Genomic DNA, 13,190 nt, shown 5'->3' with positions numbered 1-13,190 from the left:
ACCAGTCGGAGAAGAGCCTTGGAGGGATTCTTAGCCCTAAACAGCCCTAGGATGCCCACCCCTGGCCCCATTGCCTCAAGCCATTAGCAAGTATGTGCTCAGACTCTTCAGCTGCCTTTTCTGACCTGGAATAGTCTGGGAATTGAAACCTCACTTTTCTGAGTGCTTATCATCTTTGAATTCCTGCCCTGAAATCTGTCACTATTTTGTTAGAACAGGAATACTATTTAGCAATTTGTATTTTTATTTCTTTCAGGCTTGCTTGGTTGTCTCTAGCAAGAGAATTAGCTATTATTGCCTAATAATCTGTTACCGAGAAGCTGGAAATGCCTTCAGTCTTTATGATTTCTGCATCGGCAGTCATGTCCTTTCTTTTCATCCCTGAAACTGTTTATTTGGATCTTTGTCTTTTTTCTTTATCAATCTCAGCAGATACTTGTCTATTCTATTAGTCTTTATAAAATACCAATTATTCACTCTCTTGATTAATGCGGTTTATGGTTGTTTTTATATTCTTTAATTTTTGTTCTTATTTCCCCCTCTTTTCACTTTGTATTTCTATTGAAATACTAACATTATAACTAATTCATTTTCAGCCTTTATTCCTTTCCATGTAGACATTTAGAACCCTAAATGTATTTTGAAATCCTGTTTTGACTTTTTCATAAGTTCAATCTGAACTATTTTTATTATGATTAAAGTTGGAAGTATTTTAAAATTTATTTTATGATAATTTACTCATAAGTTATACATTTACATGGTCTAAAATTCTCAACTGTATTTTTTTAAGTATTATTTTTGTTACTGAATTTCAGCTTAATTTCAGTGTGGTCTCATATGTATCCATTCTTTAGAGTTTTATTGGCTTACTCTGTGTCCATGTAAATGGTCCTTTGAAAAATGTCCACCTTTGCTTGGGGGAGTATATATAATTGGATACAGGGTTATAAATATATACATGAGGTCAATCAGGCTAATAATAAATCTAATAATAAATCAAATCTTCTATACTACCCTTATTTCTCTGTTTGCTTAACCTACTGATAATTTTTCAAAGACGTTGGTTTTGTCCATTTCTTGGAGTTACAGTGGTTTCTGCTGTATGTTTTTAGAATATTTTAGGCTCATGAAACTTCAAATGTTTGGCATGAGCTCTTGCCCTTAATAATGGATTTTATATTTAAATTTATTTTGTTTTAAAGGAAGATAATTAGACACACCTACTTTGGATTGATATTGTTCTATGTTTGTGTCCTTTTACATTTCATATTTATGTTAGCTTATATTTTAGTTTTATCTCTTACAAACAACATATGTTGAGTTTTGTTACTGCATTTCATTGCTTCCATTTCGTTTATTTTTCTTCCCCATGCTGTTGTTTTGTTTGCTCTCTGGCCCTGGGAGAGTACTTTTGCTTTCCACCAGCCCTGCAGTACAGTAGTGCATATGTTTTATCAAGGTTCCCCTCGCATGTTGCAGCAGGGTCTTCCACCTGCTCTTAGAATTTTTTTATTCTTTCTTTTCTAAATCACATGTGCCTCCTTGGGAAGGATGCTTTCTACCCACCACTTCTCATTCACTTAAATTGAGGTCATCCAGGACTGGTTTCCTGGTCTCAGATGGCTGTTCTCACATAATAGAAGCACACAATCCTATCGCCTACCTATACTATGCAGAGTGTTGGGGTAAAACTGCAGAGTAGGGTGCTATTGAGAAGTGTTTCTTCACCTTAGATATCTGCCTGAAATTCTCCTGTGCTATCCGTATAACGTGCTGTCTGTAATCAGCACATATGCTTTGGCGTTAGTAAGTTTTTATTACAATTGTTTTTTATTAGGTCATTTCTTGTTTATGCCTTTGAATAAATGCATCTTTATTCTGTTATGTAGTATAATAGTTGGTAAGAATTTAATCTTACTCTGTATAATATAGAATATCTAAACTGTATTTTCCTTTAAATAGCATGTATGTAAAACTACATTTATACACATATGTGTAAATACATGAATACACACACACACATACATTTAGGGAGGTATAGTTGATGTATATATATTTAATTTTCTCCCATATTTCAGATTTTGGAGAAAGGATGCAAGCAAATGAACTTACAGAGAAATGCTAACATAACATTTATTGTTAACCGTATTTTAGATTTCAAAGAATAACAATCTCATCCTCATCAGAAAAGATGCCCACTGTGTTTGAATTGACCTGAGCTAGAATTTCCAAAAAGGAAACAGTAAAGGAAGTTACTTCAAGCAGTTTTGTACAAGCAGTTTAAGATTAGAAAGAAATCATTTGTGCGCAAAGAAATGTAGGACTTCCATTTTGCTTCTCTTCCAGTTATATTGGAAAGGTACCTAGGTGTACAAGTCTTTATTCCTAGAATTCAAAGCTTTTTCCAGTATGCATAGATGTATGTATCTTTTCTTCCCTAATGGTTTTGCCAAACCCAATATAATGTTTTATGTGTATATTAACTGTTTTCAATATAGGAAAGTTTCTTTTAATTATTTATTTGGTCATTGATTTTGTGTCAACTGTTTTTTAATATCTTTCATTCCAAATGTTCCTCAGAAACCTCTGTAATTTGCAGTTTGAATATTTACTCTTTCATTTTTCTCTTATATTGTTTTGTCTCCAATCTTTCTCCTCCCCACACGCTGCCAGCACTCCTGTTGATAATCTCGTTAGTCTTAACACACCACAATTTTGTTTCTCCACAGTATCAGCTTAATTCTCTATTGAACCAAAGGTAATTCTGGGTCCCTCCGTTGCGTGTCCCACAATCACATTTTATGTCATATATGGCAAGGAAAGATCATGTACCAGGGAGATGCCCCCTGAGAAGCAGCAGCATCCAGGGTAAAACCCTGGATGAAGCTAAGGAACTCTTCTTACTGCCAGTGGGTTCTCACTATTTATGTCCAGAGGAACCAAGAGACCCAAGACATAGGGCCAAAATCCCTCTTCCTTTTCTTAGCTAAAATGTGGCATTGGTTTTTCTCTTCTCTCTCCTCCACTGCGTATGAAGTGCATCAGGAGACACTTCTCTATTCCACTCAAGGATCCTAAACGTCGCTGAGAAGTAACCTCCCTTCCTTGGTGGAAGAAGTGGGTACATTTTATGAAGATGTATTTGTTTTCATGGAATATTAGGAAGAAAGTATGGGTTAAAAAGCAGCCAGAAGCATTGCGCTCTGGGAAATATCTGTTCAGTAACCAATAGGTGTCCTCTTGCTCCGCTTTTACTAACAGCTGGTTCTCTTTTGAAAATCCCTCTGCTCACTGTTGTTCCAGAGAACCCAGGGAAATCCTGTCACTCACACTCGATCAATGAGAGCAGCCTAGCCCCTGGGCCACAGATTGCTTCAGAGATTATAAATCATGAAAAATTTTGCCGGTCTCTCTGAAATAGTGCAAGTAACATTTCTACCTGGGCTTGAAGCTGAGAAGTGTAACTAAACAATACTGTTGCCATCTCCTTGCTACATGGAATTTGAAACCAGCAGAGAAGGAAACCGAGCTCTGAACGTCTGTGTGAGCCGTGAATCCAACTGTACTTAATCCTCCCCACTCTAAGTCTACCCAACCCGCAAAACAGCCAGTTACCTGTTTCTTTAGCGAGTCTTTACTATATTTACTCTCTTTTATATAAAGAATCTAAACTTACATAGCTTAGACTATGGCAAGATAAATATAAACAAATATATTAAGAAAAATGCAAATTTTCCAGATTAAGAATTATGGAAGAAAAACATCTCTTCAATCGATGCAGAAGTCTATCTAATGGTTTTAAGTTTTAGGTTAATCTATGATATATTACCCGTGAATGTAGCATATATTTTACCGGTTTAGCCATTTTAGGCTTTTTATGGGGGGCTGCGAGGGGCTAGAAATAGCAAGAATCTGGGGCACCTGGGTAGCTCAGTCAGTTAAGCGTCTGCCTTCAGCTAAGGTCATGATCCCAAGGCCTGTGTTAGAGCCTGGTGTTGTCAGGCTCTCTGCTCAGTGGGGAGCCTCCTTCCTCTCCCTATGCCATTCCCCCTGCTTGTGTTCTCTCTCTCACTCACACTCTCTCTCTGATAAATAAATAAAATCTTTAAAAAAAATAAATAGCAAGAATCTGGCAAGAACAGAGCTCAGGAGGACATTTGTACTTAGTAGACAAGTATTTAGTGACATAGGCGTGGGGAGAAAGTAGCCATAGACTAAAGCCAGGAGACCTACCAAGAGATGTCCTTTGGATGTGAGGAAGATCTACCCAAAATATCCATCATTCTAGTGGCAGTATCGTAGCCAATGAGGTTTATCCGAGGCGCGATTATTGCTAATTAAAATTAATTAGATGGCAAAGCTATTTCTCATCCTCTACCAGTTTGCCATGAGGCTTGCTTCTAAAAACTGCGTGCCTTCTTGATGAGGATGGTAGAGTTTTAAGACCATAATATATGGATTATGCATGTTTTCCCTTTTTGACCTTTACTCCTTTTCCTGTCTCTTAGAGGCTTATATAAATCAGAGTTCTGTCAAGTTTCCAAACTCAGACTGATTATTATTTTAAGTTTCACTGTGGTAGGACTAATAATAATATGACTGGAGCGTATAGTATATAGTTTTCTTCTTTAGTTTACATTATAGGGAAAAAAATACACAGATAAACACAGAGGGGAACAGTATTTATACCCATTAGTTTTGGCTGCTGTAGTGAATACCATAGACTCGGTAGCTTCAGCAACAGAAACTTATTTCTCATGGTTCTAGAGACTGGAAATCCGAGATCAAGGTGCTGACCTATTTAGTTTCTGGTGAGTGACCTCTTTCAGTCTTGCAGATGTCTACCTTCTAGCTATGTTCTCATATGGGAAAGGGCAGGAGAGAGAGCAAGGTCTCTCTGGTGCATGTTCTGAGAAGGGCACTAATCCCATCAGAAGGCCCCCACCTTCATTACCTCAGTCTAACCGTCACTATCTCCCAAAGGTTACCTCTCCAAATGCCATCTCACTGGAGGTTAGAACTTCAAGGTATGACTTTTGAGGTAACACAAACATATGGTCCATAGCAGTGTTTAAATAATGTGTGATAGAGGAATCTACACTTTTTAAAATGTTGAGTAGTGGGGCGCTTGAGTGGCTCAGTACATTGAGTGTCTGAGTCTTGGTTTCAGCTCAGGTCATGATTTCAGGGTCACGAGGTGGAGCCCCGTGTCAGATTCCGTGCACAGAGTGTGCGGCCTTCTTGAGATTCTCCCTCCTCCGCCCCCTCACTCTAGCACTCTCGAACTAACTAACTAACTAAAGGCAGAGATTCATAGCTATTTTCACTTAATGCACTCTTTGTCCTTTTGGCCATCAAGAGAGAATTCTCCAAATCACTAGATATTAGAGTGATATTTGTCTAAATATCTTCTGTCTAAATATCTTTAGCTACAAAGGGCATATGCGCCAAGCATGGATAAGGAAACTGATGAGATCATTCTTTTCCCAAAACTTCTAAATATTTATCCCATGATTGGCTGCCATAACATTAATAACTTCAAAAAACTAGAAATTTAAGGGATATGATACCCCTGTGTTTCCTTTAGACATTTCTTGTATTTTGGTTTCTGAAGAACTGTTTGAAGTCTAGGATGAGAAGAGAGAGTTTTAGGGTTTTATCAGCATTTAAAATATGCTCTTTCTCACCCTCAAAAAAGTGCAGATGTTTTATGATCTACATGTGCTAACTCACCTCATCCACTTGAACAAAAAACCTGAACGTACTGCTTCAAAGTTAAGAGCACATTAGAGTCCTGGAGGTCAATAATGAGGCAAGGGGGAAAGAGGGACAGTTTTCAAGATATCTCTTTAACTCCATTTCTTTTCAAGTAATTTATCATTTGTTAGCATGTAGACATAATCTAATTTTCATTAAAACACAATGGAATGAAGAAGAAGACATGTAACGTTTTCCTTTCATACCAGCATCAGTGAATGACCTAAAGATAACAAATTTACTTTCATATAAATACTGAAATTTTTAAATTTCTACTTCAGCAGGCATTGAAAGAGTACCTGTTCCTTTTAGATCTTCTGGCACTTAAAATGTGTGAAATAGCCTGAAGTATATTTGTCTTCTTGTTTTTAAAATGTATGATGTTCAAAAAGTATATTTCCTAATCAACATATGGGCTACATTTTTTCTGATTAAGACTAATAGAATTTTCCAGGCTCCAGTCATGACTGTTGAATTGAGTGCTGGGTAAACCCTGAGAAATTCAGATTTTAAACAAAGCTGCTTTTGCTTAATGTACTCTTTGATTATTGAATTTTATAAAAATTATTTTAGTCCTATAAATTTGAACTTTAATAAGTTAAAAAGGAAAAGATAAATGAGACATTTTTAAAGAAAAGAATGCAAAATATGTATGCATTAGGAAGTTCTATTAATTCATTACATTTATATAAAAATGGACTATTGGATATATCACGGAAATTGATTCTCACATCAATCCTCGAGTTATGGAAATATTTTAAATTAGGCTTAAAGTAAACTCTACTCTAAAATACAGAAATAAATATCATATGGAATTATGTTGTATCTAAAAGATATCCCCCAAATACCTCATTTGGAGTTGTATGTCCTGGCTGGTTTCAGGAATTTCAGCATAATGTAATTTCAAAATCATGGATTTTTAATCAAAAGGTTGATAGTCATCAACATACCATCAGATAATATTTACTGAAAATGCCATGACTAGCCTGAAATCTATCAATGCTCAAGAAAAAGGTATTGGAAGATTCTTAAGGTAATTTGATAAATGTCAACTTCTATTTGGGTAAAAATAAATTATCATTCTTATTCTAGGGCAGGGCTTAGTTCTTGATAACATTCTTCTAAGAGATTATTCCTAGAAGATTGAATCCTTCTAACATCAACAAATATCAGTTTAAAACTGTAAAATTAATATTTTTGTAAATTCCTACCTACTAGAACAAACACCAGGTTCTTTAATGGAATATATATACTAGTCTTGCCATAGTTTTGAGGTTAGTTTTGGCTTTGCCTTTCTTAGTATAAGTGATCATGCCACCAACACTCTCAAACACCTCAGAATGCTTCCTTATCAGTAAGAAACTTTATCAAGTCTGTAAAAGACAAATCATATTACCTTTAATGTACTCTTAGCACATCTGTGTGAGAAGGTCAGTTAACTTTTGAAATGTAGCCTGCTGGGTTATATAAGTATGTTTTCATGTGTGCGTCTACATCTATATACATACGTACACATAAACTTGAAAATGTGTGCATATATACTGATACATGTGTGTGCATGTGTATATGTTGGTACGTGTATATCAACACATGCATATGTGTTTGCACTTAAATGAGAATGTATAATATGGACACATACACACACACACACACACAATTGTACCAATTCAGGTCTTCTGGAAATCTAGGCCAAGATGAGAGTTAGCATAAGGGATTCGTTGGAATACCTTTTGAAGTGTCAAACAGAGAAGGAGCGCAGTGGTCCAGGAGGAACCTTCCACTGACGATGCTGGTCTGACATCTGTGAAAGAAGAGAGGGAGGGATGGAGGATGGAGTAAGGACAGCCTCAGACTCTAACACCACACTGGGAAATTCTTCCCACGCTGATGGTACGCTCCAGAAAAAGGCTGCCCATTAGAAGAGTTCCTTCATGGCTGTCTCCAGTGCTCCCACTAAGCATAGTCATTGGTGAGGGATAGCCTGGGAAGACTGAGGCCTATGCCCGGAACTCCATGGGGCGAATCCCCAGCGTGCAGCGAAAGGAAGCTGTCTGCTAACTATGCTTGGTGCAGCAGGTTCTCCCCTGAAGGGAGACCTGATAAGTGCAAACCCAAACAAAGCTGCCAAACATGTAAACATGTATTTTAGACCGGTCATCCCTCAGTCTCTCTGAAGCTAAGACTGATTATATGCAGTCTTCTCAAAGTTTTATTTTTTCTGCAGAATTCTATAAGGATTTCATGGACTTTTAAAGAGTGAAGGGAGAAAGTTATGGATAGACAGACATGTTTCACATTCTTTAGCAATTTTATAAAATAGGGGTTATTTTATTTAAAATACTGTCATATTTCCAAGGGGACTGATAGTTCCATTATCTTTTGCCAAACAGATGTAGTCTTCTTGGAATTTTATTCTGTATTGTTGAATATCACTTACAGTCCATTAATCACTGAACCCCCCAAATCAGAATTCTGTCAATGCCCGTGGTCAGAAATACTTGGACTTGAGTTACAGATTTCAAAAGTACAAGTTGCTTACTTGTGGGATTTAAAGCCCTCTTCCAACTTTGAGGGGCCAAAGAGAGAGAAAGGGTGGGGTACAGATCCAGCGGATAAATTTGACTGGTGTGAGAAGGGCAATACGCAAATTCCCTGTAAGGTAGCTCAAGATGAGGGGTCAGAAGGAAGCAGAACACAAATAGCTCTTGATATAGACTGTATGTTACTGCCCCCCCCAACACACACCCAAGTTATATGTTGAAGTACTAACCCCCAGAGTGATGGTATTTGGAAGTAAGTCTTTCAGGGAATGATTACATTTAGATGAAGTCATGAGAGTAAGGCTCACATATAAGAGCTCTTATGTGATGAAGAAGAAACCAGAGCTGCTTTCTCTCTGCTATATGAGGATATACCAAGAAAGCAACTGTCTGCATGCCAAGAAAAGAGTTCTCGCCGGAGCTCAACCATGCTGGCACCTTGATCTTGCACTTCCCAGCCTCCAGAGCTGTGAGAAATAAACTTTTGTTGTTAAAGCCACCCAGTCTGTGGTATTTTGTTGTGGCAGCCCAAGCTGACTAAGCCATATGTCAGAGCAGTGGCGGAGATAAAGATGAATCAACCATTTCTATCTGAGCGCAACTCACATCATCCATTTCTAAATGGGGATACAGAAGATTCCTGAGTCTCATGTGCTGTCAGAGGGAGAAAAAGCCCAGAGTAGAAGAGTGGGATAGAAAGCCAGCCTTCCCTGGACCAGAAACTTTGTCACAGTCTACAGAAGTGCAAGAGCAACAATGAAGCAAGTGGGTACAGATTATTGAAATTCACTCCAACCAAGGAATTCAGGGGCTGCATTGATCACCAATGCTGAAGCATGGCACTATATGTTTGAAAACACTTTCCCTTCTCATCTATTGTACTGGCAAACAGAAAGACATGACTGTGAGCCAGGGCTCCCAGAAGGGTACTGGGAGGAAGAAACTAGTGAGTCTGGGGTTTTCTAGCCCAGTTTATGGTGTTCACACACTCTCCATTGTTCTTCCCCTGGCTGGTGCCACACCTGTTTAAAGTTCAAACTTTACAGACCTTGTTTCATTGAGATTCTTTGTCCTGCCAAAGCAAAGTGCTTTGAGAAATCATTGTCAGATATTGTTAAAGCAATGAGGGCCTTTCAACTATAATAGTTTTATTTTGTGAATCCTTTATAGGCTTTAAATGTACTTCTTTATATATTTAGATATAAATATAGTGGTGGAAAAAAATTAAGAGGTGATGATATTTGGGGCTATGAAGCCACTTTTTACTTCTGAATGGCAGAATGGCAAAAATGCAAATATGAAAGGACAGTCTATTAAATGTTTTATTATGTATATGATATATATATATCACATTTGTTAAAATTTAAAAATGTATTCTTCTGTAGATCAATACATTGATTGATGTTGTTTCATCTTAGAGAGGAGCATTTCTAAAACTTCATAAACAGTGTTTTAAGAGCTTCAGAAAATAATAGCAATGATTCACAGCCTGGAATTGTGGAACTAAGAAATCTGGATCATTCAGATAAAGTTCAGATAAGCATCTGAATGTCAAGTGCTTATCCCCTTGAACCTGTTGCAGTTTGCCAATCTCTTCTGCATGTATGATGCAATGTGATGTGTGCCTAGGGTGAATTTCCTTGAGCACTGAATAATTTCCTTGCTTTCTGGTCCTCAGTGCTGATTAGTTCTTTCTTCTCTGGTTTGTTCATACAGAGAATGCTTTGACATAAAGTAAGCCTGGAAACGTCTAGAAAACACACACACACACACACACACACACACTCACACACAGAATTACACAGTTAAAAAAAAAATCCAAGGATTTTTATTACTGCACTCTGTCTATACATAAACCCATATATGGTTCCAAGGAATGGTTGATATATTTAACTATGCAAGTTAGTTCGTTTTAATTAAAGCAAATGTAGACTTTTGATCTACGGAATAAACAATCTAACAATAGGAAAAATGCAATCTGTCGAGGCATATTTGAGTTATTTTGCAGTAATTGGCTTGGCAGCAGCTTCAGTCACAGATTTCTGTTTCACAGATTGTCCCCAAATGAATAAAGGTTTGCTTTGAAATGTAATTAATATTACGTTCAGCTGCAAGACTTTCTCAGGTTGTCAAAGGAATTTGAAGGAGGTAGCTGCAAAAAGTGAACAAAATAAAAGTGAAACTGAAAAGTATTAAGTCGCATAAATGCACGCAGAGTAAACTGGACTGATACAAAATGTCAGTGTCACGAACTAGATCTTACCTTCAGTTCAATAGCCAGTGAGCATTAAAATCATGAATATGGCTACGTAATTCACAGGGTTATATGTTTATTGGCAGTGATTGCCTCATTTTATCATTTAAACATGAAAGAGTGGGAAATGTCACAGCTATTCTGTAGCGGGACGGAGCAGCACTGAAGGCAGCGGGGACACTTGGGCGCCCTGAATTCAGGATACACCACCAGGCATCCTCCTTCCTTCGCTGTAATAATCATCTACTCACTGCAAGTCTTCAAATAAATATTGAATTCTATTGGTGAAGGATAGAAGTGCTAGTTACATGCATTCAAACACTAGTGCTCTAATTACAATATATTCCCACATTTTCCTTATCCTGACCATTCCACTTTAGTAAGGGACATGGGTCTATACAGAATGCCAAAGAATAGATAGAAACATGGTTGCAGTTAATCATCCTTGGAGATGTCCTATAACCAGTACATTTAAAACACCAAGGCCCATGATATATACCTAAAATTGAATATAAGTAATAGGAATTGCACAATCGAGTGGAATCTTAAATCAAAAATAAATAAATAAATCTTAAATTCCTCTTTTGATAGGAAATTTGTAAATACAGTTGTATTTATTATCCTTCAAAGAGTTCACTGTGGTAGTTAATATTAAAATTAAAAAAATAAAAGTTATAATTTACAAATAAGAACATATGGTTTATTAAAGAATAAGCTCCTGGGGTTTTTTCCCCCAATCTGTTCTACTGGCATTGGAGACTTTCTTCTCAGCCTTACAGTGTATCTTAAAAAGGTGTAATTATTTCACATATCAGCAGAAATTTGATATTTTTGCAGAGTAGAATTTATATTGGGAAGTTATTCTGTGTTCAGATATCTGCATTATTTTCTAGTCACAATTAGCCCTGCCTTTTGGTGACATATTTGTCACTCTCATCATGTCAATTAAGCTTCAACCTCTCACACCTAGAGAATCTGGTAACACAAAGAAGTTTGGGAAGGATATTTTGAAAGGAAAGAAAAGGGGAAGATTGGAAATGTGTCTTACTATATATCCTAAATCTGGCTGGAAGACCAGCTTTTGAACAAGCTGTTATTTTCCACATGGGAGTAGCATTGCTACAGTAAAATGCCAGATTTCATCCATCATAATGTCATGGCTCATATTAAAATGTCTTCAGGGACCAAAGGGAGGGATGGGCAAAAGACATCAAATCAATTTTCAGGCAATTGCTATGGTTTTTAGGAACTAAGCCCTATGTGATAGTGTTATGGCCGCACAGAGGGAGGTTATAAATAAGGTCCATACATCAAGGGAGGAAGTAATTGAGAAAGAGAAAGCTGATTTGACTTTTGTGTGAATCTGAACATATGGTTAGGGTACAGCTGGGTTATCATTCTATACATTCTTACAAGAGAAAAGAACGAAATCGACACTTCAGAGAAATTAGCCCATCACCAGAGTCTTGAAACTGACAGCTCTGAAACCATCTCTCCCTCTTGATCAGTTGATAAGGACCCACAGTTATTTTGCATTTAAGTTATTTAATTACAAGAAAATCCAGTCAAGCATCATTATTTGATGACCTTGTTAGCCAAGAACTAACCTCTATATGGAAGAGTCTTTTCCTCAGAGGGCACGGGGGTAGGGATTGGCTCAATTAAGAGGCCTGCAATGCAGATGGCCTTTCATAACTGAAATTCTTCCTTCTTGATTGAGTAGCTCATTGTTAAATTTATAAGAAGTGAAGTACCGCAGCCTATATTTAGCAATACTGCCTTTACTCCGTAAACAGTCTGTCTTCTGGGAACTTAATGATCACTAAATAAGCCTTGCATGGAAGAATTGAGAAGAGTGGTATTGCCATGCATTATTATAACAGAAAACAACAATGTGAATAATGTGACGTGATCTTCCCAGCAGAATAAAAATTAAAATCTAAGTATTTGTCATAGTCTCGTCTTCTACTGAGACTTTTAATTGTGACAGTACAGAAGATATCTTTCTGATAAACTGGAATCAGAGTAAATCAGCATATACAACAAAAACACTTTCATCAGTGTTCCCAATGCATAATTTTTGCCATCTAATTTGAGGAAGTGTTGCTTTGTGTAAGTACTAATCTTCAAATGCTGAAATGGTTACATGTTGGAAGAGGCTGTGTTTCAGTTTTCAGATCATAAGAATTAGTAAGTACACACTCCTGGCCTAATGAAGGACATGCCATGGGTTGACATGTTAGTGGGCATGCAACACTACATGCATTTATGGAAGATAAAGTATAAAAACACGGTATACTTTTAAAAACTATAATATATGGGGCGCCTAGGTGGTTCAGTGGGTTAAGTCTCTGCCTTTGGCTCGGGTCGTGGTCTTAGAGTCCTGGGATCGAGCCCCACATCAGGCTCTCTGCTCAGCCTGCTTCCCCCCCTCTCTGCCTGCCTCTTTGCCTACTTGTGATCTCTCTCTCTGTCAAATAAATAAATAGGATCTTAAAAAAAAAAAACAAACTATAATATGTGCGGAGATGATTAATAAGGAGCCTAATTTGGGGAGTGACAAATTGCACAAAGAATAAGAAAATAAACTGCCTTAAAATTTTGCAGTAAGTGGCTCAGTTGGAAATAGTCCTAATATT

At 37.2% G+C, this 13,190-nt stretch overlaps 1 pseudogene; it reads left to right on the top strand.

Moving 5' to 3' along the window:
* Positions 1-4,278: 4,278 nt before the first annotated feature.
* LOC122892757 lies at positions 4,279-4,457 on the top strand (annotated as a pseudogene).
* The last annotated feature ends 8,733 nt before the right edge of the window (positions 4,458-13,190 follow it).

The sequence above is a fragment of the Neovison vison genome, chromosome 12 (genome assembly GCF_020171115.1).
Source record: "Neovison vison isolate M4711 chromosome 12, ASM_NN_V1, whole genome shotgun sequence".
NCBI classification, from domain to species: Eukaryota; Metazoa; Chordata; class Mammalia; order Carnivora; family Mustelidae; genus Neogale; species Neogale vison.
The sequence above is the reverse complement of the archived record's forward strand: the minus strand, read 5'-3'. Positions and strand labels throughout refer to the sequence as shown.